This window comes from Oryx dammah, unplaced genomic scaffold (assembly GCF_014754425.2).
Source record: "Oryx dammah isolate SB20612 unplaced genomic scaffold, SCBI_Odam_1.1 HiC_scaffold_26, whole genome shotgun sequence".
In the NCBI taxonomy this organism is placed as follows: Eukaryota; Metazoa; Chordata; class Mammalia; order Artiodactyla; family Bovidae; genus Oryx; species Oryx dammah.
Genome location: NW_024070210.1, coordinates 72107095 through 72113094, shown reverse-complemented (window position 1 = coordinate 72113094; position 6000 = coordinate 72107095).

The window sequence follows — 6000 nt, the reverse complement described above, 5'->3', positions numbered from 1 at the left end:
ATAAAACCTTCACAACGGCCCTCTAACTAGAAGGATCTTACTCCCTCTCCTTGTCATCCATCCCATTTGAGTTCGTTCCCAGGGTTCTGCTCAATGATTTCTCAAGGAGGCCTTGGCTAACCTAGATTATAGTACCCTATACTTCTCCTTGGCATACATAGTAAGTAAAGTATTGTGTAATTAACTGTTTTATTTTTATGCCTTGCTAGAGCAGGAGTTCGCAAAGTGTATGTTGTGGACCGATAGCATCACCTGGTAACTTGTTAGGAATGCAAACCATCCAGCCCCACTCCAGACCTACTGAGTCACAAATTCTGTGGGTGGTTCCCAGCATTTCAGGTTTTAACCAGCCCCCAGGGTGATTCTGACCCACAGGTCTGTAGCAACCAATCCAGGGAGCCAAATTTCAACCCCTGTAGCAATGAGCCTGGAATGGTTAAGAACTTGGACAATGACTACCAGGTTTCCTATGTTTAATCCCTGCTTCCAATGCAGGACCAATCAGAGAAAGTAAAATATGCTCCCCAAACCAGTCATGTGAGATGCCCAGCTTCTGGTTAGCCTACCTCCAGCTTCCTCAAGTCAACAGTCTTCAATCAGAGCATATCTCAGCCCTTCTCCTTTCTGGACTATGAAACTTTTCCACTCCCCATCTGTTTTTGAGTCTCTGCTAAACACCGATGAAGGTGGTGAGTCCCTTACTATAGACAGCTCTGAAAAAATAGCCACCAATCTCATTTGGGAGTTCTTTGTATATTTCACACATCCATGGACAATAAATTAACTTGGAATTATCTCTTAGGTATCATGGACTTGGTGAAATAAAACTCATAATTAGGACATGTTGAAAATAATCTGAGGGGAGTAGAATTGCATTTTTATGATCTTCTCAGTTTTATTGAGCTATAATTTATGTAAATATTTAATTAGTTTAAGGTACAACATAATTATTTAATATTGTGAAATAATATTCAAGTTTATTTATATCCCTCACCTCACATAGTTACAACTTTTTTCTTGTGATGAGAACTTGTAAGAGCTGTTCTCTTAGCAATGTTCAAATGTATAACACAGAGTATTGTTAGCTATAGTTGTATACAATAGTATAGTTAAATATTGTATATTTCTAAGTAATTTACATGCTGTATATTATATCAACAGAACTTAATTATCATATAACTGGAAATTTATATCTTTTTATCACCTTCCCCCATTTCACCAGCCCCCTGCCCCTTATCTCTGGTAATGACCGATCTGTTTTCTGCTTCTGATAATTCATTTTCTCTTGGTTTTCCTGTCTTAATGATATCATGCATCATTTGTCTTTGTCTGACACATTTCACTTCGCATAATACCCTCAAGGCACACCCTTGTTGTTGCAAATAGCAGGATTTCCTTATTTTTTTATGGCTGAACAGTACTCCCTACATGTATACACCACATCTTCTAGGTCCAGTCATCCATTTCCACTTCTTGGTTATTGTAAGTAATGCTGCCATGAACAGGGGAGTGCAGATATTTCTTAAGATAGTGGTTGTGATTTTGTTTCCTTCATATGTATACCCAGAAGTGGAATTGACGGATCATATAGTCATTCTATTTTTAATTTTTTGAGGAAACTCCATAATGTTTTCCACAGCAGCTATTCAAATTTACATTCCCACCAATGGTACACATGGATTGCCTTTCCTCCATGTCTTTGCCAAAACTATTTCTTGTCTTTCTGATGACAGTTATCTTATCAGACGTGAGATGATATCTCATTGTAGTTTTGATCTGCATTTCCTTGACGATTAGTGATGTTGAGTACCTTTACATACCTGTTGGGCATTTGTATGTCCTCTTTGGAAAATGTCTATTCAGTTCCTCTGCCCATTTTTAAATCAGATTTTTATTTTGCTATTACATTGTATAGAGATGCATCTTTAAACTGTATTTAAATTATATGGTCATAGATAGCCATAAGCAGAGGATACTTGGCTAGGCAAAAAAGAAGAGAAAGATATGCTGTTTCTATAGGATATGCTACAGACCATCAAGCCAGACTAAAGATAAAGGTAATGTTTTTCATGAAATAGACTATAAAACTGGCAAAAGAGAAAATTCTAGTAAAAGATGTGACTAGGAAATGTTTGCTAAAAATCTAAATCTCTCCAAAACAGAGAATCAGATGCATTTCTGACTTGCTTTAATATTTCAGGAATAAAACAAAACCACAGACCCAAAAGATTATGTGGAAGTAGAGGAAGAATCAAAGCTAACAATCTAACCAGAAAGTTTTGAAAATATGAGAGGAACGGAATGAATTGAATTGAATTGAATATGAACTGGAGAATGCACAGCTTTGCAAGCAACAGACTAGGAAAGACGGCTGGACCTTGCAGAGTTTTTCTAATGTGTTATAATAGTTGGATTACGGTTGGAAATTTATTATCTTTTTTTTTTTAAATTCTGTTCAGCCTTACAGCTAAAAGTCCCCACATTTACCTATAAAGCAATGAGGTCTGAAGTGATGTTATTTTAGCATATGGTCTTATTTCTGATATGCTAATATTGGTAGATACTTTGGGCAGGTAGCACTAAAATTGAAATAAGAAAAGCCACCACCTACACTCTACTACAGTTATATTTTCCACTTGGAGTTAGTGTTTTCATATTGCCCATACTTCATTTTAATTAACTTTTATTTTCTATTGTCCTATTATTACTTTACTGAATCAACTTATGAAGTTTGTATTAAGAACAATATTGCTTATGATTTCAACACCTCAGTAGTCAGTCCTTCCTAACTAGAGTGAAAAAAATGAATCTCGAGATAAAGGGCCAAGTTTTAGGTCTTCCAAATGCACTTCTTAGCTTGCATGCATTCCAGAATTTTCAACTATATCTACATTTGAATGTAACAGCCAATAGCTTGAAGAGAAGATATTGAGAAAGAGCATCTCAGATCGTATCTGCATCAAGCAAAGTATTAGCATTGCAGAGTGATTATTTTTCATTGAAAGATTGAAAGTAATAGGTAAATATAATTCACTAAATAAATATTTACAATCATTAAATAAACACTTGCCAGACACTGTGCTTGCTACTATCAAACAGGCCAAACGGTAGAAGATTTATTCTCCAAGTTTCTTAAGTTTTAAAATGTATTTCCTTATTTCTACCTATCAATGTTTCTCCTGATGGCATCCAATCTATATATCTTAGAACGCCATAAAAATGGTTACACATTTGTTCATTTAACCTAACTTCTTTGAAGAAATGTTGGCCAAACCAATTTTCCTTTAATTGAAATAAATATTTCTCAAATGTGGTATTTTGGGGGTCTTGAGTTATCTGAAAAGTATGTTCAAAGCGTCCCCAGAAAGTACCAGCTGACAAAAAGAAAGAGTTGATTCTGTGAAGTTCCCTACTGGTTTAGCAGGTATGAGCATCTATATGCTGAGGAAATGCATGTTTGGACACTACCCCTTCCACCAAAATTCTCAGTTCTCCATGGGTACGCACAAGATGCCCATGACGAGGAGGCTATTGACTGTAAGTGCACCATCAGTTCAACAACAGATGTTTGGGAAAAAAAGAAGTCCCTCTATAAAATGTATACATCGTTATAAATGTTAAAGTAGAGAGAAAGGTACATCTTAGAATCTAGGTAATATATCTTTTTTCAAGATTTTTTTTATGTGGACCTTTTTCATAGTCTTTATTGAATTTGTTACAATATTGCTTCTCTTTTATATTTTTGGTATTTTGGCCATGAGGCATGTGTGATTTTAGCTCCCTAACCAGGAACCGAGGTTGCATCCCCTGCTGGAAGGCGAAGTCTCAACCACTAGACTGCCAGGGAAGTCCCTTAATGTTTTTATAAGGACATACATATATAATGTGTATTTTTTCTCCTAAGCATGTATTTTCAATATATAAACATATCTCTTAAACACACACACCATCATCATTATCTATGTGGGAAAACCTCCAACATCACAGTAAATCTATCTCAACCTCAAGTCCTGATTAACACATGCCATCAGGAGAAGCACACTTCTCACATAAGTGAGGCAGTTTTCACAGGTCGGGTGCCATTCTCCCTTCTTTAGGTATTACAGTGAAAATGAGAATTTCGGTGTGATGATATCATGCTTAGTTTAAATTTACTGCAGTCAGGAAATTCCCAAATTAGATGAATAACTTCTAAACATCACATGTGAACACAGCTAAGTATAAATAACAGTGGTGATCCCAACATTGATTTTTATTGTGTTCAGAGGCATTTAAATCATATCACAAAGGGAAATAGATGATTTTTTATGTTGATTTTTATAATTCTATTTATTTAGGACCAATCACTTTGTAAAACTCAATAAAGAGGTTAGATGTGACATTTATGGGGGAGGTTAAACATGGCTCCTAATCAGGGAGAAAAATATAAGGTAAATGAGAAAAGATAAACAAGAATAGAAGATGACATAGCCATCTGTCAGCTCCCAAAGGACCTCTTGGCTTTCATGATGGTGTTTTCTGTTTCCTTTTTCAATGCTTTACCCAGTAGCATGCTGCCTGGTGAGCAACATTCAGGTACAGGAATGAGAGAGATGCTACTGATAAAAGGTAACTACCTTTAGGAATTCTTGGCTTATAACCTGGCTTGTCCACTAGCAGATTTTGAACAATGGCTTTAAAGCATATGTTTTAATCCAAGATAAGAATCTCAAAGCTATTAAAGAGAAGATAGACTTCTCTACATATGTGTATGAGTACATGTGCATATATACACACATAGAGAGAAATGTGTATATATTTATACATTTCAAAGGCAAGGCAAAATGTACTGCAAAGTTATTACAGAATGTAAAGGCTTCTGGTTTCAGCAGATAGTGGACCAGGATAATCTTTAGCCTGGGACAAACAACTAGAAATGCTGAGTAAAAATATATTTTTATAAGTGTGTAGAAGTCTCTATAAAAAGAAACTCTCCAGATACTAGAAAGGAAGAGGGATTTGAGACCCTGCGAGGTAGGAATATGTTCTGATGAAAGGGCTATTGCAGAAAGTGCTATCCACTATAATAACCTAATGGCTTAGATAATTTTTTTTTTCTTTTAGGTTGACTTAAAATTCTATAAATTTTACCTTAGAATTGCAAACCTGATGTGCACATATTGAAGTATGTAGCTTGATGAATTTAAAATATGTATACACCCATGTGACCAACACTCCTAGTCAAGATGCGGAACACCTCCATCACCCCAGAAAGTTATCTTAGGCCCCCTTCCAGTCGATCTCTGTACTCACAAGTAATTACTGTTCTGATTCCTCTCACCATAGATTCCTGTGACCAGGTTTTTGAATTTATATAAGTTGAATAATTTATGTATTCTTTTATGTAAGGCTTCTTTCAACAATGGGATAGGAAGATCTAGCTATCTACAAATAACTGTGCCCCAAAAGGTCATTTATCTCTGACAAAAAAAAAATAATGATGATGACAAGGGGGATTTTTTGAGAATTTCAACCCACACTCTAGTGTATTGTAAAGATAATACAGAGGATTCTGGTATCAATATCATTAAGAAGCTGCTGGTAACCCTTAACCAGTGTGGATGGGGAATGTTGTCTGTTTGGTCCCATCTTTATGGTGCAAATTATTTCTGTCACACAGGTATGGATCTGTGTGTAAATTATTTCTGTCACACAGGTATGGATTTGTGTGTGGAGTCTCAGTTTTTCTTCAAGGATCATAGTTTCCAAATTTGGTCCTCGCAGGATGCACTTATTTATAGACTGCCTTCCAGCACTGAGTCGTTATTATTTTCTTAAGCTGAGTAGTTCTACAGCTTCACGTTTCTAACATGAATTTGTGTGCATATGTGCGTGCTCAGTCGTGTTTGACTCTGCGACCCCACGGACTGCGGCCCGCCAGACTCCTCTGTCCACAGGATTCTCCAGGCAAGAATACTGGAGTGGGTTGCCATTTCCTTCTCCAGGGCATCTTCCTGACCC